This window comes from Musa acuminata, chromosome BXJ3-8 (assembly GCF_036884655.1).
Source record: "Musa acuminata AAA Group cultivar baxijiao chromosome BXJ3-8, Cavendish_Baxijiao_AAA, whole genome shotgun sequence".
NCBI lineage: Eukaryota > Viridiplantae > Streptophyta > Magnoliopsida > Zingiberales > Musaceae > Musa > Musa acuminata.
In genome coordinates, this window is record NC_088356.1 from 41,712,419 (window position 1) to 41,738,853 (window position 26,435).

Sequence of the window (26,435 nt, forward strand, 5' to 3'; positions counted from 1 at the left end):
GATGAGTGCTTCGTCGATTTCAATTCTTTTAAACATTAAAATATATACATATACATATTTTTTTTGTATTTTATTTCTAAAATTGAATTAATATGTGCTAATGACTGCTATCACTTCAGGTTGAAACTTCAAGAGAATATTCGAGTATATTATTAATGTGGTCAATTTTGATCCTTTCACAACCTACCATTTTTTTGTTTTTCCACGATGCCGAATATGACAACCTTTTTCACACACACCAATCCAAAGTGGTATAAAATAAACTAATTTTATTTAAATATTTTAAATATATATTTGAAAAAAAAATGATTTAAGTCTCATCACAAAACTAATAGTATCTTAGAATTTGTGCCTCAAATATGAGTGTCATGAAATCGATTTAGCAAATCGTGCAAGAACAACAATAAAGATGCATGATTAAAATTTAATATTATAATTATGAACTAATAACATGCTTATAATCAATCGTGATAATATAATTAAAATTTTATAAAAAAAAAGGAGAGTAGAGAAACCCACCTCTTTGTCTCTTGAAATGGGGATCCTCCTTCTCCTCGTCAGTAGATAACAGAGAGTTTGATCATCCTTAAATATGAGAGAATGGAGGGTTTTCTTTTAAGAAAATAAATTATTAATTTATGGAATTAATGATTAATTAGTTTTTTTTCTAGAATTACCAACATAAATTATGAATTATATTTCAACTAGGAATTAATTTTCCTTATTAGGCTATACCTACTAGCAAATTAATTAACCCATGTAGAGTAAGACTCTAATTATAAATTTTAAATTTTAAGAATAATGGATTACAAATATTTCAGTGATGATATACATTTTGGTTGCATCGAATTCTTTGAATACTCACACTTTGGGTTGTAATACTTTAGATATATATATATTTTTTTATATTTTAAGCAAATGTATCGCACACAAAAATTCTACTTTAAATTACATCAAATGCATTAATTTTTTTATCATAAGAACAGATTTATTGCATGCTGAAAGGATGCATTTGTTGCTTAGCATTTTAGGGACATTTCTTTTAGGGATGGATGCGTCACACAAAATGAATGTTTTGATTTCATCAAGTATCTTAAATGCTTTTTTTATCTTAGGTTAACGTAGCGTGAGCAAAAGGAATGGTTCATGCATTCCTTCAATTGTAATAATCAATTAATCTTCTTTTTTTTTTAGTATTGTCATATCTAAAAGATGAAAATAAATTAATGTTAAGGGGATATTATTTGAGAGTTGTCACAATTGACCAAAGAGAATTTTTTTCTCAAAGACAAAAAACGATGTCTATATCTTTACAATTAACATTTTTAAATAATATACTATAAATCATTCTTCTATCGGATAATAGATACATAATAACTGGAAAAACAGAAAAGGCAAAACCATATACATCATGGAGTAAATGTCGAGAGGCCCACATGGAAAATGACGTTGCCGTAATCGGGCGGATTGATCGAAGCTTCTTCGGACTCATCCAATGCTGAAGAGACAGAGAGAGCCGACGCGTAAAAGGCCTCTGGTGGCGGAGATTGGACCGAGCAGAAGCTTATGTTGGCAAATGCAACAGCGTGGCCCACTTTGTCGACCACATGTTTTGGGAGACGTCGATTGTCGCGATTGCGTTCTGGAAATCGATGTTCCATCACAAAAGGCCAACATTTATTTCGACAACACGTTTCCGAGTCAAAGCCCATCGGACGGTTCCACGTGGAGACGAAGGCCTCGTGATTGATGCAGCAGTTAACAACATTGATTCAGTTATCAATGAACGTTTCTTAAGTCGTGCCTTTAACCGCTAACAACTAAGGACACGAAGATACTCACGTGCGATACACGTCCAGCTGACACGAAGACGCTCACCCGATGCCCACGTGCGACGGTGTATGGCGGTTTCCCGATGCTCATGTGAAGACCACGTGCTTCTGGTGTGCTCTCTATATAACGCGGCTTGTATAAATGATGTTCCGTTTCCGATCGTCACTCCCGAGGAGGCAAGAGACTGATCGGGAATACTCTTCTTTTTCTTGCTCGATTCTGCGGTAATGGTTATTCTCCCTCTATCACTGTTGTTTTCTCTTTATTCTAAGGTTCTTTAGGGTTTAGAGGTCTGTCCTTTTTTCGTTCGTTTCTTTTCCAGGATCAGATCATCGCTGGCCCCAAAGCCTGTGACGAGCTCCTCGTCCGATCTCGTTGTATGTAGTCTTCACTGCGTTTTTTATGCTCTCCGTTGGACTGTTCACGGGCATGTAATCCCCTTTTTTCCTGTCTCTTGTTGTTTTTTATTGGGGTTTCGTAAGTGCGATCGATTGGGTTCTAGTCATTTCTTCCTGATTACTTGTCGCTTTCATTGATTGTTTCTTGTTAGGTTTTCATAGAATGTCGTCTTCGTAAGGGATTGCCTGAGCTCTAATATTTCCTTTACTCTCTATTCATGCCCCTTTCTTGGTTGTTTATTGTTTCACGACGAATGTTGTGTTTTAAGATTGGGTCCTAAGTCTCATTCTTTCTGAACAAGCATTAAATATTCATCTAAAGTACTTGCAATCACCTTAGAATAAACACTAAAGAATGCCAAAAAGATTAGGAAAAATCTGAGCAATACCACAAGGCATATTGTCCTTAACGATTCTATATAGTTCACAATGCAGTTAGAAGAGATAGACAAGCAATGCACTTCATACATTGGTCTCGATTGACAAGCAGCCAGCGCATATTAGAGAGATTCAGCAGTTATTATATATATATATATATATATATATATATATATATATATATATATATATATATATATATATATATATATATATATATATATATATATATATATATATATATATATATATATATATATATAGTCTGTTACAGTATTCAAAAAGTATCTGTAGTATATGTAACATCTTAGTTTCACTGAGAAGAATCATTTACAAACAACAATTAGTATGTCATTTGTTAGTGTATCTTTATATTGTGGTCGGGGTGGTCAGGGAGTCAGCACGGCTAGGTTCGAATCCAGATATACAAGATTGTTCGGTCTAGCACTCGGGTCTCAGGGGTGGGCATCGACCTTCTCGTGTTCAATGCAGCCTTCTGTCTCCAAGTCCTCGATGCGTAGGGTCTCTCACATCGATGCTCGTGCGTCGAGTCGGGTCGGGCTCGAGCCTTGTCCCCCGAGTGTGATCTTCTCTCTTGGCAAGTGGCATGTTTCTTCGTCGCTGAGCTCCTGCACACAGGTCGAGGTCGGGAGATGAATTTCCCGACTCGACCCCTTCGAAACTTAAGTTAATTTTTGGTCGAATGAGAGAGAGATAGTTGAGTGTTTGAGAGGAAAAGCCTCGACAGTGTTGGCCAGACGATGGGTTTTTATATCTACACACAATGGTCGATTGTACCTGGCCTGTTAATGACTGTCGACCCCTCAAGCGGCGAACCCATATCCTTCGTGCGGATATCGATCATCCTACGTAGATCGACACCGAGCGACGTCATCCCGATCTCATTGGGCAATGTCGTACCCGAACGACGTTGTCCCGACCTTTGCGGGATGGCGTAATACTCGTGCGACACCATCCCAATCTTTGCAGGGCGGCGTCGTACCCTAGTGGCACTGTCCCAATCTTTGTGGGGCGGCGTAGTATCCGACGACGCCCCTTGCACGGTTTTGTACGGAGGATATACGTGTTGTCCGAATTCAGGGTATTGTGTTGATAAGGTCTGTCGTATCAATTTCGAAGCTCTTAGTTGGCGCCGATGTGGCTGTGGACAGCTACTAGAGGGCATACTACTAAATTGTACCTCATCACCATTATAGAATATATCTGGACGTGGGATAAAAGTTGTAGTGACGTGGATGCTTTTCGATGCACGCTACAATTTTGGGTTTTTGCTTCTGTGAGCCGATGCTGTAGTGACGTGGTGTTTTCGCATAATTTTTTTTTTTTTAATGTGTGATGTATAACCTCTGCAAATCACGTATAGGTTGCACGGAAAAACACATATGAGCTGGTGCATGGCTTGATGAGATCTGGTGCGGACTAGTATCGACAGAAGAAAACATCTGTATGTTGTAATTTTGAGATTGAGGTTGCAGGTAAATTCTGTGCTTCTGTATTATTTCTTTCATGTGCAACAGGTGGCCATAGTTTTTCTTGGGATTAGAATGTATGAAGCCAGCAAAGTTAGAAGGACCATCTCCGGGAGAGATTAAAACCATGAAAGTTTCAGTAGTTGCACCCCATTTCGAAATAATCATTTAAGCTTCCCTTGATGAGTGACATTTTATACGTCACTGCCCATTCATTCTTCACCATCAGTTTATCTCTCATTAATTCCGGTCCAAATCTTTTTTCCGGCCGCTTTTTTTTTATTTTTTTACACTATTGAACCCATTCTCATGCCAAGTCCATCTTCCAGTGGAAAGACTAAAAGCTAAAAACAGAACACAAACAGCTTCGTGATTTATTTGAATTCCAACCTTTAATGCATGGGGATACCTTCCAAGCTTTCTTGATGAGGACTAACAGATTTCGCTGTATCGGTCGATCCACAAAACAGCGTCCCTTCCTCGTGATGTTCAGGAATGCGGTAATGATATCAGCACAACGGGCCAGCGGGGTTGGCGTACAGGTTGTGGTGCTCAGGAGATATGAAGCTGTTTGCTGAATCGGTCGAGACAGGGTAGCTATGCTTGCCCCAAACGAAGTCACAGACTACCACGTACGCACCACAAATCGGTGAATCTAAACCGTCCGTAGTGGTCGTGTGGTTATGCTCGAGGCGTATCCTAACTAAAACGTTGCCCACGAATAGTACCGTCGGATCGGAAAACGAATCATAAGGGTAGCTCCGATGATGATGATGCGATGAGCCCGAGTGCATGGTATGAATCAAAGAAGCTTCTTAGACTGTATAACGAACTCTCCTTTTCCGTTTCCCATTCATATACGACTACTTGTTGCCGCTCTCATTGGCGAGGACGGATCAGACGAGGAGAAGGCAATGGTGGAGGCGGCAGCCAAGAACGGGGATAGGAAGGCGACAAGGCATTCCGATGGGTGACAAGGGACGCGTCCGGTCTCTTCTCTTCTTCGCCTTCTCCCGGAGGTGGGTTCCTCCTTCCCTTTTCTCTCGATTCACGCCTTTCTCGCTCTTTTCTTTCTTTGATCTCGTCATCTTCATCCTCTCCATTTTCTCTCAATTCACGTCCTTCTCGCCCCGTCCTTTTCTTTCTTTGCTCTTGTCTTCATCTCCGGAGGAGACTCGCTTGATGGAACGCTCTCATCCTCTGTTTCTTTTTCAGTCACTTGATCTTCGATTTGTTCTTACATTTTCTTCACGAACTGTGCTGATCGAATCGACTTTTCTGTATCTGTATATCTTTCGGAATGTGGGGAGGCAAGAAGGAAAGTAAAACAAAATTATAGTGATAGGACTATTTCTTTTTTGGGGTAAATTCCCCACTCTTTGTTCTATGGTTTTCTTCTCTTCCTTTTTGTTTCCGGCCATCTTTTTTTTTTGTTGTTTTTCTCTTCCGTGTTCTTGAACTGTTGTTTCCTAATGAACATTCTTTGACTAGCTTCTTCGTGTTCTTTCCTACGTTATTAGTTTACGAGTTCAAAGTCTGCAGAACACGTAAATAGGCAAAAGAAAAGGTTAGATGGCAGATGTGTTGTATTCTGTCATTCATTATTATATACATGTTTATTCGGATTTCTTTCTTTTTTTGTCTGATCCGATGCTTATAGTTTTTTATTGTTATTCATTATTATATGCATGTTTCTTCAGATCTTTTTCCTGTTCTTTTGTATTCTGATTGGAAGCATATAACGAGATCATAGAAATCCAGTTCCTGATCGATGTTTCTTTTTGTTAATATAATAACAAGATCATTCATCATTATATACACGTTTCTTTTTTGTTTTGTGATTTAATGCATATTCACGGCCACGTATTAGAGGCATATAGCCAAAGGTGTAGGCGGGGTACTACTCGTTGATGTTTATGGAGTCCTTTAGGGAGAGAATTGGTGAAGAAAATGCATATTAATATGACAATATTTGCTTCTCCTACAAAAGATCTTATTCTTTGAGGGCAGAAGGTAGGTATACCAAGACAGCTTAAAGGAACACATGGAGAGTAGAGAAGAAGAGATGTGATAATCTCCATGGTATTTACAAAATTTGTTGTTTAAAGATCTTAACCTCTTCGTTCTTGTTTTTAGAGAACGTTGGACTAATCATGGAGCACACAAGTTTAGGGACTGGAATTGAAGTTACTATAAAGTGGTCCATGAAAATAACAAGGTGGAAAACGCGTTTTTCTTAATTCAAGTAGGACTAGGACTTAGGAATTCATAATGATCTGTCAGTCAGGCCAGATTTGCATCATAGCATAACACAAGAATAAAAGGATGATATATTTTAAAAATGTAATCTTTGCTATTGGTAGACACAAGTATCCAACATATGCTAACTCCTACATCTGTTAGTGGTTATTGGATCTAACATTTGGGTGTGATAGAAAGTTGATATGTGTCCTGTCTCAGTTGTTTTATCTGTCAGTTATATCTGTTGTTCCTTGTTACTCAGATGCAACTATTGATGTAAATTTATTTTTAATAAAAATTTCAGGTCTTTTACTTCACTATATAACAACAGCCCATTCCAGAACGCGTGACCTATGAAATTATTGCTTTTTTTCTTTACTGTTATTAAGCTGTTCTTTGACATAAATGTCATCACAGTATGTCCTACTTCCATTTGGTTTCATTCATATGAGATAGGAAAGTTACAGATAAATTGGTAGAGAGGTCACATGAAAAGCAACGTATACAATGATTATGTCCTGCTGTTAAAGTTGGATAATGTTGTTGGTTCAGTTGTGATTATCAAACAATCCAAAATGCTTAGTTTAGACACTTTCTGCAGTACTGTTGGATTTCTTTTTTTTCTTCTTTGGGTTCTTCTCCAGTTTTTATGTATCTGTTGGATTTCTTGTTGATGAACATGCAAATGAAATTAGGAACCTATTATAAAAAATTGACGTGCACTACTGTCGTAATAACTTGCTTGCTTAAGTTCGATGTAATAGCTGAAATCCTTTTTGTAAATTCTGTTCGTTTAACTTGTTTAACTTGCTTGGTTTTTGGACAGGGGTTTTGGGGAGCCACACTATACTTCTCTGTTCCCTCCGTCATGCATATTTAATGGAATTCGATGCATGTCCCATTTGAATATCATAGTTGGGTCATGCATATATAGATGTAGAAGTTTGTGGTTGTGTGAATGCAATTCAGTTCAACTTGATAAATAGATGTAGAAGTCATGAAATATTTGCTTGGAGTTCAACTTGGAGTACATGAACACTAAGGGAGGCCTTTGTTCTCGATCCGAATATTTGCTTGATCCAAATATTTGTTTAAAATATTTTGCATCAAATAACAAATCATTTGTCTGCAATAATAAAGGCGATGATATTACTAAATAGAGTTTGTTGTATTCGTTACGTTAATGTTTCTTTTTTGTCTTTGGGTTTTGTCTTTGTTTTTTTTTTTTTTCTTTGGAAACGACTCTGCTGCAAAGCAAACGGCGGACATCTGCAACGACTACTCAAAACATTACGAAACACTATCTTTTTTAATAATCATCAAAACATTTAAACAGAATCAATTTTCACGCTATTAAACGCATATCAAATTAAATAACCTCGAATTTTCCATCAAATTAAATTTTAGATTTCAAAAAAATATTTGATTAAAATTAAAAGTGCATTATAAAATACAACTGAAACAAATTTTCAGTAAAGGAAAGTAAATTTTTATTCTTTTCTTGCAGAGAAAAAAAATTTGTTATTGCAAAATTAGCTTTGGGTGCTTCATTACGTCATCCGTAAAATTGCTAAGAAAACATTTGTCGCTTGGAAATCCATATTTGAGGAACGTAAATCTTAGATCACCCAAAGTTGGAAAATAACAAACACCTGGCTACAAGTATAATACTTAAAAGAGTATAATACTAAGGAGTGCACTTTTATAATAGTATATATATATATATATATATATATATATATATATATATATTTGTGTGTGTGTATAATCATGAATGATAGTGACGTATTACTGTTTTCAAAGATATATCCAACATCTTTGTCCCAATATGAATAGTAGTCTTATTTTGCACAGAGGTCATGATCAGAATGCATGACATTGAAGAGAGTATTTCCTAGAATCCTTAGTCAATAACCTGTGTGGTAGACCATATTGTTCTTGAATGAGCGAGCCATGGCCCCTTTCCACATTTAACTTTTTGTTTTATTTCCATTTCTATATAGATACACAAACTACAAAATTAATTAATTAAACAAAGTAATGAATGAATTTTGCATATGGTCTGGTTGGAGAACTTAGTGCTGTTAGATGAGAACAGATTGGGACAAAGATTTAATTCAAAGCCTTTCCACAATAACTCCAAATCCTTTAAACAAAAAATATGGCAGACTTGAGTTATATTCTAAACTTCCTTTCAGCTGAAGGAACAGGAAGGAGCTAAAATTCGAATTCTAAACATTATTATCAACTCATTTGGATCTAATTCTAAGCATCATTACAAGATCCAAGATCAAGAAACAAGAACCATGAATACGAAATGGCACAACCAACTAAGCACTATGTGGTTTCAAGATCAAATCACAGGCATAAACTTATATGACAAGACATGATTCACGATCCCATTTGTTGATATTTCACTAGCACTTTTGATGATTGAAAAGATATTGACTATATAACTGTAAATTCACCGAGGTATAACAAAGCATGTTGCCCATCTGACACGAAACAAAGTACACACGGCCATCCGATGAGATTGAAAACGGTTATCATCACTAGAATTCTCAATGTCATGACGTGACAGAAGGCAATGCTTTCTGGTCCTACTTCCTAAGTTCTTAGTCGAACTTGGTCCAACTCAACAACAACAACCTGGGTAGTAGGCCATGTTGTTACTACAAAGGGGCATGTCCCCTGTCCCACACATTTATTTAACTATTGGTTTTATTCCCATTTCTCTATAAATATATAAACAAACAAATTGATTCATCAAACACAAATAATGAATGAATAAATATTCCGTATATAATACGGTTGGAGAACTTAGTAGAGTTAGTTACGAATAAAATTGGAGCAATGATAGCTGAAAACCAATTCAAAAGCCTTGAACAACAATTCCGATTCCGATTCCATACAGAAAAACATACCGCAAACTTGAATTATGTTTTAAAATTCCTTTTAGATGTGCATGAACAAGAACGAGCTTTAGGGCACATTAGTTCATCATTAGAAACAATCTCTCTTAGATCTAACTCTGAGCATCGTTACAGGATCAAGAAACGAGAACCAATCAAACAAAAGGCACAACAAGTGTAAAGAATTAAAGGAAGAAGATAGAAAGATAGAAATTGTAAACGAAACTATGAAATATATGAAATGTAATTGCTTAGTTCGTTTAGATAGTGAGCTCTATTTATACACATTCAGCAAGGAGGATTTTTCTCAGCACTGAGTTGTTGTCTGACAACTTGATCTCGCACGAAGTGGAAGTCGATGGCAATATGTTTCATGCGGGAATGGAACACTGGATTGACACATAAGTAGGTAACTCCAATATTATCACAATATATTGTAGGAATAACCATGGAGGTGATGTTGAGTTCCTTGAGCAGATTTGTGACCCAATTGAGTTCAGCAGCGGTAGTGGCGATGGCACGGTATTCAGCTTCAGTTGTAGATCGTGCAACCGCCTTTTATTTTTTTAGAACTCCAACTAATTGGAGTAGCTCCAAGGAAGATAATGTACCCTGACGTAGATGTTCTATCATCAAAGTTCTCTGCCCAATCAGCATCAGTAAAGACATGGAGACGGAGTGAAGCATTTCTGCGAAGAAAAATGCAATGATTAAGAGTCCCTTTAAGATACCGCAAAATTTGTTTGACCGTAGACCAATGCGTAGTAGATGGTCGATGCATGAATTGCGATAATTTATTGACGGCAAATGAGATATCTGGACGGGTGAGAGCCAAGTACTACTGTAAGGAGCCAAGGACTTGTCGATATTGAGTCGAATCTATAGCAGGGCTTCCATCACATAATTTAAGTGATTCACTGGTAGAGAGATGAGTTGTAACCTCTTTCGCATCCTGCATGTAAATGTTGCTTCCACTGATCGAGGGAGAATCGATCGGCCGAGTGCTTTAGAAATGCCTAAGTCTTCAAAGGATCATTTCCTATGGCAATAATATCTTCCACATATGCTAAAAGATATATTGTGCTTCCATTGTGCTGGCAAATGAATAACGAGGTATTAGACTTGAAATTGATGAAGTCAATTGAGGTTAAAAACGAGCCAAGCTCGATATCCAAAGGCGGCAATTATGCATCTTGGCGAGCATAACTTTCTAATCTTCTATTTGGCTATGATCTCCTAGGTTATATTGATAGCTCTCTCCAGTGTCCACCTGAAATGGTCAACATCCTAGGCGAACCCAGTCCAGTGCTAAATCCAGCCCACAAACTATGGTTACATCAAGATTGCCTCATCCTCTAAGCTATTCAAGCTTTCGTTGCTGGATCTGTTGCCCCGTTGATATCCTCATGTATGACTACTGCAGAAGCATGATGCAAGTTACAAACAACTTTGATAAATCGCTCGCGTACTCGCATGCTCGGACTTCTCTCCAATCTGATGAAAACGAAACAAGAGGAAAGTACTATTGCTGATTATCTATAAAATATCAAAGTTATCATCGATGACTTGGCTTTGATAGGTCATTCTCTCAGTGATGAAGAAGTCCTAATCCACACCCTCAATGGCCTAGGAGACGAGTACAAAGAACTGATAGCAACACTTCGGGCATGCAACTCACCAATATCATTCAAAGAACTTTATGATAAGTTGATCGACTATGAGACGTGCTTAAAGCGTGATGATAGGTTACTTGGACCACCTATTACAACTCAGGTCAATCAAAAATCCAAGAGGAAGAGCAACCAGTACAATAAGCACGTCAACAACGATCTGGCTAAGCTGCCTTCTAGCCCTATGGGGCCCAGACCAAACCCCCCTTATCCATATCAAGGTGGTAACTTTCATAATCCTCAACCGTCGCGTCCTGACTTCACAAGCCACCAACGAGTCGTTTACTAACTGTGTGATAAAGTCGGACACTCCGCGAAAGTCTGTCGGTCTCGCCCCAGACTCCCTGCTCCATCACAGTGGCCTCAAACGAATTTCATGGCTACTCCAACTCATACCCAACCTAATTGGATTATGGACTCAGGCACCTCTCATCACATCACCTATGATCTTCAAAACTTGTCCATCCACAACAACTATAACGGAAATGAAGATATCATCATCGGTGATGGTAAAAGAATTCCTATTACTCATTCTGGTTCCTCAATGCTTAGTTTACTTACTACAACTTTTACACTCGATGATGTTCTGTATGCACCTAACATTAAAAGAAAACTCATTTCAATTTCTCAATTCTGTAAACAAAATAATACCTCCATTAAATTCTTTCCTAACTTTTTTCTTATCAAGGATTTGAGCACGGGGGCATCTTTAGTCCAGGGCTAGAACAAAGACAACATTTATAAGTGGCCATCCGCTTCGTAAATTACCCTTCCTACTGCTTACTCTTCAGTCGCAGCTCCGATTGATGTATGGCATCGTCGTCTTGGTCATCCCTCCCCTTTTATCCAGCAAAAATTACTTTCTCGTTATTCTCTTTCTACCTTGAAAATCAATAGCACTATCAATCATTACGATGCTTGTCTTTGCAATAAAAGTCATAAACTATCTTTTGGGACAACCTCCATTTCTTTCTCTAAACCATTTGAAATCATTTATACCGACGTGTGGGGCCCTGCCCTAATTCCTTCTTTTGATAAGTTTCGCTTTTATGTCATTTTTTTAGACTATTTTACTAAGTACACATGGTTATATCTTCTTCACCACAAGTCTGATGTTTCCACGGTATTTACCAACTTTCGAAAGTTTATCGAAATTTTGTTTCAATCTTCCATTAAAACAGTTTACTCTGATGGTGGAGGCGAATATCAAGCCCTGGCATCCTGTCTCTCCGGTTGTGGTATACAACACCTCAAGTCACTCCCACATACTCCTCAATTGGTTGGCTCTGCCGAATGCAAATATCGACATATCGTTGAAACTGGTCTCTCCCTTCTACATCAAGCATCCATGCCATCACCTTTTTTGTCAGTAGCTTTTCAAACTACAGTTTATTTCATTAATCGTATGCTCACTCCAGTCTTACAATATCAATTACCATTTGAAAAATTATTCCACAAGTTTCCAAACCTTTATAAACTCAAAGTTTTTAGCTATTTATGTTATCCATGGCATCGTCTCTATGCCTCACATAAGCTAACACTACGATCTAAGCCTTACACTTTTATAGGCTATTCTCTTGAACATAATACTTTCCGATGCTATGAACCCTAAACTAAAAAAGTCTTTATATCACATCATGTTATTTTTGAAGAGTCTATCTTTCCTTTTCAAAACAATCCTACTATGCAGGCTACTCCAATAAACATATATCATTGGAATATCCCTCTGATCTCATCACATGAACCTCCCATGACACCGTCCAGTCCTTACCCTCAAGATTTGTATACCACTATTACTCCAGTTCAACAGCTTCTCACTCCATCTATTTCTCCACTCCCTTCCTCACAAGTTTCCCCTATTAATGAAATAATACCCTCAGCAACATTGCCACTGGCGGCAACTAGGAGTTTGCAGACATATCTCGGATATTGAGGATGAACGAAACCAGGAGGTTGCTGCATAAAGACATCTTCAGTAAGTGACCCCTGTAAAAAGGAATTGTTAACATCCAATTGTCGTATGTGTCAGCCCTTTGAGATGGCCAAATTCAGGATAAGATGGATTGTTGTGAGTTTAACAACGAGACTAAATATCTTTGTGAAGTCGACACCAGGTCGTTGATGAAACCCTTTGGCGACTAATCGTGCTTTATATCTGGCAACGGATCCGTCTAGGTTCCGCTTAATTCGAAAGACCCATTTACACTCGATGATATTTTGTGTGTGATGAAAGGGTACTAAGGTCCATGTAGAGTTATGGAGGAGAGCATCATATTCGTTGGTGGTATAGCCGAGGGCGAGTCACTGTCATGGACCGGGCCAACCATCGGCACGACAATGTCACTAAGTCTCGGAGAAGGTAAAGCCAATGGCAATGTTACCGAGGGTATTACTTCATTAATAGGGGAAACTTGTGAGAAAGAGAGTGGAGAAATAGAGGGAGTGAGAAGCTATTGAACTGGAGTAATAGTAGTATGCGGATCTTGAGGGTAAAGACTGGACGATGTCATGGGAGGTTCGTGTGATGAGATCGAAGGGAAATTTCAGTGATGTATGTTTATCGGAGTAACCTGCATAGTAGGATTGTTTTGAAAAGAAAAGACAGACTCCTCAAAAATAACATGACGTGACATAAAAACTTTTTTAGTTTGGGGTTCATAGCATTAAAAAGCATTATGTTTAAGAGAATAACCTATACAAGTGCAACGCTTAGATCGTTGTGTTAGCTTATGTGAGGCATAGGGAAAAGCCATGAATAACATAAACATCCAAAAACTTTGAGTTTATAAAGGTTTGGAAGCTTGTGGAATAATTTTTCAAATGGTGACTGGTATTGTAAGACTAGAATGAGCATACGATTAATGAGATAAATTAAAATTTGAAAAGCTACTGACCAAAAAGGTGGTGGCATGAATGCTTGATATAGAAGGGAGACACCAGTTTCAACGATATGTCGATGTTTGCGTTCGACAGAGCCAACCAATTGGGGAGTATGTGGGGGTGACTTAAGGTGTTGTATACCACAAGCGGAGAGATAGGATGTGAGGGCTTGATATTCACCTCCGCCATCAGAGTAAACTGTTTTAATGGAAGATTGAAAAAAATTCTCGACCAACTTTCGAAAGTTGGTAAATATTGTAGAAACATCAGACTTATGGTGAAGAGGATATAACCATGTGTACTTAGTAAAATAGTCTACAAAAATAATAAAAAAGCGAAACTTATCAAAAGAAGGAATTGGGATAGGGCCCCATACGTCGATATAAATGATTTCAAATAGTTTAGAGCAAGAAATGGAGGTTGTCCCAAAAGGCAGTTTATGACTTTTATTGCAAAGACAAGCATCGCAATGATTGACAGTGCTATTGATTTTAAGGTAGGAAGAGAATAACGAGAAAATATTTTTTGCTAGATAAAAGGAGAGGGATGACCAAGACGACGATACCATACGGACTAAAGATGCCCCCATGCTCAAATTATTGATAAAAAAAAAGTTAGGAAAGAATTCAATAGAGGTGTTATTTTATTTACAGAATTGAGAAACGGAAATGAGGTTTATTTTAATGTTAGGTGCACATAGAACATCACCGAATGTAAAAGTTATGGTAAGTGAACTAAGCATTGAGGAACCAGAATGAGTAATAAGAATTCTTTTATCGTTACTGATGATGATATCTTCATTTCCGTCATAGTTGTTGTGGATGGACAAGTTTTGAAGATCATAAGTGATGTGATGAGAGACGCCCGAGTCCACAATCCAATTAGGTTGGGTAGGAGTTGGAGTAGCATGAAATTCGCCTGAGGCCATTGTGATGGAGCAGGGAGTCTGGGGCGAGATCGACAGACTTTCGTAGAGTTTCCGACTTTATCACATAGTTGGCAAACGACTCGTTGGTAGGGGGTTTGGTCTGGGCCCCATAAGGCTAGGAGGCAGCTTAACCAGACCATTGTTGACGTGCTTATTGTACTGGTTGCTCTTCCTCTTGGATTTTTGATTGACTTAAGCTGTAATAAGTGGTCCGGGCAACCTATCATCATGCTTCAAGTACGTCTCATAGTCGATCAACTTATCATAAAGTTCTTTGAATGATATTGGTGAGTTGCGTGCCCGAAGTGCTGCTATCAGTTCTTTGTAGTCGCCTCCTAGGCCATTGAGGGTGTGGATTATGACTTCTTCATCACCGAGAGAATGACCTATCAAAGCCAAGTCATCGATGATAACTTTGATATTTTGTAGATAATCAGCAATAGTACTTCCCTCTTGTTTCGTTTTTATCAGATTGGAGAGAAGTCCGAGCATGCGAGTACGCGAGCGATTTACCAAAGTTGTTTGTAACTTACACCATGCTTCTGCAGTAGTCGTACATGAGAATATCAGCGGGGCAACGGATCCAGCAACGAAAGCTTGAAAAGCTTGGAGGATGAGGCGATCTTAATGTAACCATAGTTTGTGGGCTGGATTTAGCACTGGATTGGGTTCGCCTGGGATGTTGACCATTTCAGGTGGACACTGGAGAGAGCTATCAACGTAACCTAGGAGATCATAGCCAAATAGAAGATTAGAAAGTTATGCCGCCAAGATGCATAGTTGCCGCCTTTGGATAATTTGAAGGGAATGAGTGCTATAGCATTGATGGTGATAAGACTTTGAGAAGTGCTCAGAGTCCCTACAGAAATAGGGATAAGAATATCAGAAGAGGAAAATGAAGACATCCAAGATATTTTGTGGTGGTTTAAGTGATCTTTACAGAAGATGTAAATATTGTTAGGATCGAGAGCACTAAGAGGGGGGGGGGGGGGGGGGGGGGGGGGTGAATTAGTGCAGCGGATATCTTTTAGCGATTAAAAACAAAAGCTGCGTTCGTTCGATAAAAATCAGTTTTGAAGCAAAAGCCGACTCAAAGATAAGTTATGACTAAGTGCAGTTTACATCTAAACGTAGTTTACGTCTAAACACAATTTACGTTTAAATGCAGTTTACGTCTAAACGCAGATTTACGTCTAAACGCAGATTTACGTCTAAACGCAGATTTACGTCCAAACTCAGTTTACGTCTAAAACGTAGTTTTACGTTTAAACGTAGTTTACGTCTAAACGCAGTTTTACGTCTAAAATGCATATTTACGTCTAAACGCAGATTTACGTCTAAACGCAGATTTACGTCTAAACGCAGTTTGCGTCTAAGCGCAGTTTGCGTCTAAACACAGTTTGCGTCTAAGCGCAGTTTACGTCTAAACGCAATTTACGTCTAAACGCAGTTTGCGTCTAAACGCAGTTTGCGTCTAAGCGCAGTTTACGTCTAAACACAGTTTGCGTCTAAACGCAGTTTGTGTCTAAACGCAGATGACAGTTTGCAGTTCTAAATGAAATCAAGACGTAAAGGTAAACTGCACAGAACCTTGTTCATAAAAGCGCAGAAGACAGTTTGCAGTTGTAAATGAAATCAAGACGTGAACGTAAACTGCACAGAACCTTGTCCATAAAAAAAAGCGCAGAAGATAGTTTGCAGTTATAAGTGAAATCAAGACGTAAACGTAAACTGCACAGAACTCATTCGTAAAAGCGCAGAGAGACAGTTTGCAGTTTGTAGATGGAATCAAGACGTAAACGTAAACTGCACAGAATTCGTTCGTAAAAGCGCAGAGAGCAGTTTGCAGTTTGTAAATGGAATTAAGACGTGAACGTAAACTGCACAGAACTCGTTCGTAAAAGCGCAGAGAGCAGTAGCTATGTAGGAGGTTTGCAGTAATGATAAAGTGCTCAAAATAAACGCAAACAAGAGATTTAGAGTGGTTCGGTCAGTCTTGACCTACTCCACTTTTGGCTTCCTCCACCGATGAGGTTACCGACGTCAACTAGAGGCCTTCCTTCAATAGGCGAAGGTCAACTACCCTCTTACAGATTCACTCCTTTTGACGGGCTTAGGAGACAACCCTTACAGATGTTTTCTCTCCTCTCTTTACAACTCAAACTTGAAGAACAGAAGGAGGAGGAAAACTAGCAGTTTTGAGCTCTAAGAACCACTGAAAAGATCAAGATTTCGGGTAAGTTCTTACTCTTTTCAGTGCTGAATGGGTGGGGTATTTATAGGCCCCAACCCAATTCAAATTTGGAGCTCAAAACGATCAAATCCCGGAATTCTGGGATCAGGCGGTTGCACCTCTTGACTGGAGAGGTTGCACCGCCTGGCAGAGCTCGAAGACCGAGCTCAGGCGGTGCCACCTCTCTGTCAGGGAGGTTGCACCGCCCAGTCTTGCTCGAAGACTGAGCCCCAGGCGGTGCCACCTCCTGGCTGGGGCGGTTGCACCTCCCAGTCTCGCTGGGAGACATAGCCTGGGCGGTGCTACCTCCTGGCTGGGGCGGTGCCACCTCTTTCACTATTTCAGCTCACTTGGTTTGGCTCCAAACTTGGCCCAAACCAGTCCGAACTTGGGCCTAATTGGCCCCTACTTGGGTTATAGGATTAACACCTAATCCTAACCCTAATTAATGTGCTAACTATGATTTTAAAGACATTTTCTAAGCTATTACAAAGTCCGCAAGTCAAGATTTCTTCTGGCGAGCTTCCGGCAAACTTCCGGCGGTCTTCCGATGAACTCTCGGAAACCATTCTGCGGACTCCCGGCAAGCTCCTAGACTTCACGATTTGTTCTTAGCGAGTTCCAACGAGCTTCTTCGGCAAGCTCCGATCTTTCTCGGCGAGCTCCGCGAACTCCCAACGAACCTTCCGGCGAGCTTCCGAAAAACCCTTCGGCAAGCTCCCAACTCATTCTCGGCTAGTTCCGGTAGCATTCCCGACGAACCTTCGGACTTCCGTCGAACTCTCGAACTGGCAACAAATCCTTCGCGCTTGACTCCGACACTTTGTTTCGCTTTATGTCTTCATCGTTATCATAGTTAATCCTGCACAATTAAAACAAAACTTCGATCGAGACAATTAATCCTAAGCAATTAACCAAGTTGTCCGGCTTGTCATTGGTCCCTCGACGCTTCGTCCGATTCTTCGGCGCATCGTCCTTTCCTGCAGCCTATTGCCCAATCGGCCAGTTGACTCCGCAACTCCGATATCCTTGGCACAATACCCGCTCTTCTTGGCCCGATGCCTGAGTTCACGGCCCGAAGCCTTCTATCGATACGTCGACCGATCCACCGGCCCGACGTCCAATCTTCTGACATGTTCCTTCGGCACAACATGATTTTCCTGCTTTAATTGTCTTATCCTAATCGAAGCACCCTGCGTCACTCAAAACGCAGATTAAATCATAAACATATATCAAGGAGTTCCATCATCAAAATACGAGATTCAACAATCTCCCCCTTTTTGATGATGACAACTACTTGATGACGGAGTTAAACTTAACTCCCGAAGTTTAAACAAACTCCCCCTATCAATATACCTTATTGATAGAACCTTGAATTCAAACTGAATTCAAGTCATTGCAATATTCATCATGAATACTTGCAACACGTCAACATGAACATATGCATAAACTTATGCATCACATGTCATGTCATCAACATACTTCTCCCCCTTTGTCATCAACAAAAAGGAGAAGTATCACAATCAAGTGTTTGTGATATTGGTTCAACTCATTGCATGAAAAACATAATATCAAGTTTTATCATCATGCAGTTTTGAAGCCAAAAAATTTAGCAAATGTTACATCATGCTTAGAACATTCAAGCTATCAAGTTTTAGATATGCAAGTTTTACAGTATACAAGATAGCACTTGGTATGAAAATTAGAGATGTTCAAGATAGCAAGTTCTATATCATGCAAGCTAGCAAATTAGAGATGTTCAAGAAGGCAACTCTTGCTTCTTGAAATATGCAAATTTGTCAAGTTTTGCTAGATGTGCAAGTTAGCATTTTTGCCTCTTGAGATAGGCAAGATAGCACATATGCTTCTTTTGAGATAGCAACTTTTCGCTTCTCTTTAGACTACAAGCTAGCAATTTTTACGATATACAAGTTTCGCAATATACAAGCTAGCAAAAACTTCGAAAGCAAATGCAAGATAACTTTCTTGTGTAGGCTCATGATTATTGCTTCCTATTGTAATGTGCAGGTTGCAAGTCTTGCTTCTTGAGATATTCAAGATAGTGATTTTCAAGAAAACAATTTTTGCTTCTTGAAATAAGCAAGTTAGCAATCAAGTTTTTGCATCTTCTTGACTTGTGCAAGCTAGCTATCTCCCCCTTTGTCATTGTCAAAAAGAAAGGAAGAATACAGTTTTGTAGTTCTTTTTTTTTTTTTTTTTTTTACAACGATTTCAAAATCATGACAAAGGATGAATAATCAAGTTATGAATGTCAAGATAATTTTTCATCATAAATATTTTATCATTGCATTATCATAAGTTGAAGTATTACATGCATAATATCATATCATCATTCATAATTACATTAATGTTTCAATATAGCAATTTCTTCTCAAAATGTGTAACTTAGCACTCATCATGATTTACATCATATGCAATACATCACATCATAATTAGAAAGCACAAGTATTACATGCATAATTGCAAATCATAAATGTTTCATATCATGATGGTATCAATTTTGTCAAATTATATCCTACCATGCATGATCAATAACTCCTCATTTGTATTTCATGCATTATTTCATTTCATCTCATAAGGAATATCAAGAAAAGTTATTGGATGAGGAGATAAATATTTTATGAATACACGGAATTGTATAAAAATCATATCATAAGTGTTTCGTGTATTCATATTATCACATGAAGCATATTATCATTTTTAAGATTCATAACATGAATAACGTTATTACTATTTCATCAAAATCAATTTCGAGATTCACACAATATCATGAAATCATTAATCTCGATAAGATGGGAAAAGCATTTAACATGATTGATGCATGATTCATATTTAAAGTGTATCTTATGTCGTAAATACGAATCAAGCATTTGTCAAATCTGAAATCATCCTCAAAATTACATTCAATAAATTCATGTATGACAAGCATAGATTTATTGAAAAATCAATAAGATAGAGGATTACATTTCAAGTGTTCATCAATTGTAGCATTTCATCATATGGTAAGATATCAATGCGAAAAACTGTGAAACAAGATTTTGTTTGATATCTTGATACAGGGCATGATGTACACATTTCGAATATTTTAGCAAGTGTAGCATTGCATCACATGGTAAGATATCAGCTCGTATGATGTAAATTTTTGTTTGATATCTTGATACAGGGCATATAGCAATGATAGCAATCATATATTTCTTGGTGATGCAAGTACGGCCTAATCATAGCATCAATGATAGCAACCATATTATCATCAGTAATAGCAACCATATCATTATCAGTAATAGCAACCATATCATTATCAGTAATAGCAACCATATCATTTCATATTTTTGCATTTACATTATTAAATTATTAAAAATATAATTTTCAAGAAAATTTAAAGAAAAAGAAAAATGCATCATGAAGAACATCATGTAATTTCGAAGTAAATTAAAGGCATTTTGATTACCTTAGCGTCGAAAGGCGTAGAGGCGTAGTTTGCCACCTCGCCTTTGTTGATTTTCTCCTCGTCTTCGGAGGAGCTCGATTCATCCCAGTTTTTGTTCTTCTTCTTGCGTTCAAAGCAAGTAGTTCCGTTCTTTTTACTTTTTAATTTTTGTTTCATTTGTAGTTGCAGTTCACCATCACTTGAGCTTATGCTCGAGTGGTCTTCAAATGTTCTATGTCCCAAATCCTTCCTGTTCTTTGGAAGGTGGTTCTCAAGTTCTTCACGTGCATTGCACGTCATTTCATATGTGATCAATGAACCAATTAGTTCTTCAAGTGGAAATTGGTTCAAGTTTTTCGATTCTTGAATAGCAGTTACTTTTGAATCCCAAGTTTTAGAAAGTGAGCGTAAAACTTTGTTAACGAGTTCAAAATCCGAAAAGCTTTTACCAAGTGATTTTAAACCATTGACGACATCCGTAAAACGGGTGTACATGTCAACAACGGTTTCGCTTGGTTTCATATGAAAAAGCTCAAAATCATGCAGTAAAATATTAACTTTCGAGTCTTTGACTCTACTAGTTCCCTCGTGCGTGATTTCAAGAGCACGCCAAATATCGAAAGCCGTTTCGCACAAAGAAACCCGATTGAACTCATTTTTGTCCAAAGCGCAAAATAAGGCATTCATAGCCTTTGCGTTTAAAGAAAAATACTTCTTCTCTAAATCCGACCATTCGTTCATCGGTTTAGAGGGAAGTTAAAAACCGTTTTCAACGATATTCCATAAATTTAGATTTAGAGAAATCAAGAAAACTCTCATTCGAGTTTTCCAATAAGTGTAGTCCAATCCGTTAAAGAACGATGGACGAAAGACCGAAAAGCCCTCTTGAAGAGCCATTTCTCTCGGGTGTAAATCCGAAATGAGAAATACCCCGCTCTGATACCAATTGTTAGGATCGAGAGCACTAAGAGGGGGGGGTGAATTAGTGCAGCGGATATCTTTTAGCGATTAAAAACAAAAGCTGCGTTCGTTCGATAAAAATCAGTTTTGAAGCAAAAGCCGACTCAAAGATAACTTATGACTAAGTGCAGTTTACGTCTAAACGTAGTTTACGTCTAAACACAATTTACGTTTAAATGTAGTTTGCGTCTAAACGCAGTTTTACGTCTAAACGCAGATTTACGTCTAAACGCAGATTTACGTCCAAACTCAGTTTACGTCTAAAACGCAGTTTTACATTTAAACGTAGTTTACGTCTAAACGCAGTTTTACGTCTAAAACGCAGATTTACGTCTAAACGCAGATTTACGTCTAAACGCAGATTTACGTCTAAACGCAGTTTGCGTCTAAGCGTAGTTTGCGTCTAAGCGTAGTTTACGTCTAAACGCAGTTTGCGTCTAAACGTAGTTTGCGTCTAAGCGCAGTTTACGTCTAAACGCAGTTTGCGCCTAAACGCAGTTTGCGTCTAAACGCAGATGACAGTTTGCAGTTCTAAATGAAATCAAGACGTAAACGTAAACTGCACAGAACCTTGTTCATAAAAGCGCAGAAGACAGTTTGCAGTTGTAAATGAAATCAAGACGTGAACGTAAACTGCACAGAACCTTGTCCGTAAAAAAAAGCACAGAAGATAGTTTGCAGTTGTAAGTGAAATCAAGATGTAAACGTAAACTACACAGAACTCATTCGTAAAAGCGCAGAGAGACAGTTTGCAGTTTGTAGATGGAATCAAGACGTAAACGTAAACTGCACAGAATTCGTTCGTAAAAGCGCAGAGAGCAGTTTGCAGTTTGTAAATGGAATTAAGACGTGAACGTAAACTGCACAGAACTAGTTCGTAAAAGCGCAGAGAGCAATAGCTATGTAGGAGGTTTGCAGTAATGATAAAGTGCTCAAAATAAACGCAAACCAGAGATTTAGAGTGGTTCGGTTAGTCTTGACCTACTCCACTTTTGGCTTCCTCCACCGATGAGGTTACCGACGTCAACTAGAGGCCTTCCTTCAATAGGCGAAGGCCAACTACCCTCTTACAAATTCACTCCTTTTGACGGGCTTAGGAGACAACCCTTACAGATGTTTTCTCTCCTCTCTTTACAACTCAAACTTGAAGAACAGAAGGAGGAGGAAAACTAGCAGTTTTGAGCTCTAAGAACCACTGAAAAGATCAAGATTTCGGGTAAGTTCTTACTCTTTTCAGTGCTGAATGGGTGGGGTATTTATAGGCCCCAACCCAATTCAAATTTGGAGCTCAAAACGATCAAATCCCGGAATTCCGGGATCAGGCGGTTGCACCTCTTGACTGGAGAGGTTGCACCGCCTGGCAGAGCTCGAAGACCGAGCTCAGGCGGTGCCACCTCTCTGTCAGGGAGGTTGCACCGCCCAGTCTTGCTCGAAGACTGAGCCCCAGGCGGTGCCACCTCCTGGCTGGGGCGGTTGCACCTCCCAGTCTCGCTGGGAAACATAGCCTGGGCGGTGCTACCTCCTGGCTGGGGCGGTGCCACCTCTTTCACTATTTCAGCTCACTTGGTTTGGCTCCAAACTTGGCCCAAACCAGTCCGAACTTGGGCCTAATTGGCCCCTACTTGGGTTATAGGATTAACACCTAATCCTAACCCTAATTAATGTGCTAACTATGATTTTAAAGACATTTTCTAAGCTATTACAAAGTCCGCAAGTCAAGACTTCTTCTGGCGAGCTTCCGGCAAACTTCCGGCGGTCTTCCGATGAACTCTCGGAAACCATTCTGCGGACTCCCGGCAAGCTCCTAGACTTCACGATTTGTTCTTAGCGAGTTCCAACGAGCTTCTTCGGCAAGCTCCGATCTTTCTCGGCGAGCTCCGCGAACTCCCAACGAACCTTCCGGCGAGCTTCCGAAAAACCCTTCGGCAAGCTCCCAACTCATTCTCGGCTAGTTCCGGTAGCATTCCCGACGAACCTTCGGACTTCCGTCGAACTCTCGAACTGGCAACAAATCCTTCGCGCTTGACTCCGACACTTTGTTTCGCTTTATGTCTTCATCGTTATCATAGTTAATCCTGCACAATTAAAACAAAACTTCGATCGAGACAATTAATCCTAAGCAATTAACCAAGTTGTCCGGCTTGTCATTGGTCCCTCGACGCTTCGTCCGATTCTTCGGCGCATCGTCCTTTCCTGCAGCCTATTGCCCAATCGGCCAGTTGACTCCGCAACTCCGATATCCTTGGCACAATACCCGCTCTTCTTGGCTCGATGCCCGAGTCCACGGCCCGAAGCCTTCTATCGATACGTCGACCGATCCACCGGCCCGACGTCCAATCTTCTGACATGTTCCTTCGGCACAACATGATTTTCCTGCTTTAATTGTCTCATCCTGATCGAAGCACTCTGCGTCACTCAAAACGCAGATTAAATCATAAACATATATCAAGGAGTTTCATCATCAAAATACGAGATTCAACAAATATATAGGAGGGAGGGAGGAGGAGAAAAGCAGATCGATGCACTATAGAGGAGGCTGCAGCAATGAACTGCAGAGGAGGCTACAACGATAAATTGCAAAGGAGGCTACAGCGATAAACTGCAGAGGAGGTTGCAGCAAGATGAACTGCAGAGGAGGCTACAGCGCGATGCATTGCAGAGGAGGGCGTTGGGTGAGGAAGCTGCAGCGATGAGTGAGAAATCTACAGCGATTAGGTGAAAAAAAAAAATCTGCTACGATTAGATGGAAAAAAAATCGACAACGATTAGGTGGAAAAATCTATAGCTGTTACAGCTGCTGAAGCTTGCTGCGGTAGAGAAATTACTACGGCAAAGGGAAGCGACTGCAGATGGAAGCTGTAAAAACTGCAATCGTTCCTGTTGCCGTAGGAAGGCAGTGATGGCTGTGGCGGGAGGTGACTGCTTTGTTGCTTTGGATTAATGTTGCTGAGGTGCACCGAGGTAGAAGAAATGACAAGCGACTACCAGCTCAGATAGGAGAACACTGCGAAACAAGATAAGCAGCATCGGCGTCGAGCACCTCGACGAGGTTGTGCGGCAAGGATGGCGACAGCAGCACTTCTCGCTCAAGTGAGATGTGGGAACGAGGAGAAGAGGTCGCTGGCCGAGGAACAATTGCGAGGACAACGACCACCACGGTAGTATAGGCGAGGTTCTTTTGAGGGTAGGAGGTGGTCGAGTAATATCCGACTCCGGAACAAGAAGCAGCAGCGCCGGAGGAGAGGTAAGCAGCAGCATTGCCCTTTCCAACTGAACAAAAAAGAGGAGCAGTAGAAGGCTTCGGCAAAACTACCTATATCCGCAAGGAAGAAGGCTCTGATACCATGTAAAGAATTAAACGAAGAAGATAGAAAGATAGAAATTGTAGAAGAAACTATGAAATGTATGAAATATAATTGCCTAGTTCATTTAGATAGTACGCTCTTGATAGCTATTTATACACATTTAACAGGAAAGATTTTTCTCAACTACTCAGATATTTCCTCAATTACTTCTTGAGGAAATCTTATCTGCGAACTCTTTCGTTTCAAGATGCAAGATCACAAGCATGAATTTATACGAGAGAACATGCATGACAGATCAAGACCTCTTTATCATTGCAAGATTCAATATCATGAGTAAGGCAGTAGAGATAAGAAAGAAAAGGAGAAGGCACAACCGACTAAGAACTCTGTCGTTTCAAGATAAAAAAAAATCACAACCATGAACTTATACGAGAGAACAGGCATCATAGATCAACAACTCTTTATCATTTCCAGATTCACGATCACAAATAAGGCACGAGGGATCAAGAAGGCACGGATCCCAGAACCAAGAAAGCGAAAAGGCACAACCGACTAAGAACTCTGTCGTTTCAAGATAAAAAAGATCGCAAGCATGAACTTATATAAGAGAATACACATCACGGATCAGCTTATCATTTTAAGATTCAAGATCACAAATGAGTAAGTCTGATCAAGAAGACACGGATCTCAGAACCAAGAAAACGAAAAGGCACAACCGACAGAGAGCTCCGTCGTCTCAAGATAAGAAAAATCACAAGCATGAACTTATATTAGAGAATAGGCATCATATAGATTAACAACTCTTAGCATTTCTAAATTCAAGATCACAAACGAGTAAAGCACGAGAGATCAAGAAGACACGGATCTCAGAACCAAGAAAACGAAAAGGCACAACCGACTAAGAACTCTGTCGTTTCAAGATAAAAAAGATCACAAGCATGAACTTATATTAATTAGAGAGTAGGCATCACAGAGCAATTTATCGTTTCAAGATTCAAGATCACCAACGAGTAAGGCACGGGGAATCAGGAATAAACGGATCTCACCTTGTAAACACATCAAAATCAGCGGGAAACCAAAACTCGGGTTTCCAGGTCTGATCGGCCGCAGCCAACCGAATCTGGATCCCAAGGAAGCTCAGCAACAACGCCCACCTCAAGGGAAGGCATCGAGGGGCTGGGAAGAAGGCGACGATCCGCATCGGGTGGTGGCAACAGCGTCGGGAAGCTTGCGAAAGGGAGGAGCAGGGCTTCTCGAGGAAAGCGGCACCAAAGGGACCTCGAAGAAATGGGACGGTACGATGAGAAGGGATGGGGATTAGGCAACATATCCACCATCATTTATATAGCACGCACGATCGGCGACCGATGTAGTGATCGGCCGTCATGATCTTTGATCTTTAAAGAATGGACGGGCGAGATTCTATCTTCACCACCGCCAGATCGATTCGGAACCGTACTAGCGTCATCGGGAGCACTTGATCAAGATCAAGATCAGACCGTACGACTCTCGAAGAAGGTCGGAGCGCTTGATCTGAAATTAATGGAACTCGCCGCTTCATCCGGTTTTGATGGCCGTGGAAAAAAGGAATAATTAATTCTAATTAGAAACTCGGAAAACATGTCTACAAATTTTGAAGTCTATTATATATTTTCTTTTTGTTTATCTTAAAATGCTAATCACGTGTTGTTGTTTTGATGTAGGAATACACATGATGATTACCACACGCCAATTCCTTCTTTGTTAGGAAAACCCACAA

The 26,435-nt window shown here is 39.5% G+C and overlaps 2 long non-coding RNA genes across 7 annotated transcripts; one reads left to right on the forward strand and one right to left on the reverse strand.

Annotated features, from left to right (window-relative positions):
- The first annotated feature begins 1,994 nt into the window (after positions 1 to 1,994).
- On the forward strand, positions 1,995 to 7,439 carry LOC135645134 (uncharacterized). Of its 6 annotated transcripts, XR_010498678.1 has the most exons (6): positions 1,995 to 2,057; positions 2,156 to 2,210; positions 3,994 to 4,105; positions 4,570 to 4,894; positions 5,000 to 5,118; positions 7,167 to 7,439. It is a non-coding gene; the product is annotated as an uncharacterized LOC135645134 (long non-coding RNA). The 6 variants fall into 6 exon arrangements; XR_010498674.1 differs by having other exon boundaries at positions 3,994 to 4,894; XR_010498676.1 differs by having other exon boundaries at positions 1,999 to 2,057; positions 2,156 to 2,264; positions 3,994 to 4,894.
- A 2,018-nt stretch (positions 7,440 to 9,457) lies between these two features.
- Positions 9,458 to 25,973, reverse strand: LOC135645440 (uncharacterized). The gene is made up of 2 exons (XR_010498782.1): positions 25,723 to 25,973; positions 9,458 to 9,941 (listed from the first exon to the last, which is right to left on the reverse strand). It is a non-coding gene; the product is annotated as an uncharacterized LOC135645440 (long non-coding RNA).
- Positions 25,974 to 26,435: the final 462 nt, after the last annotated feature.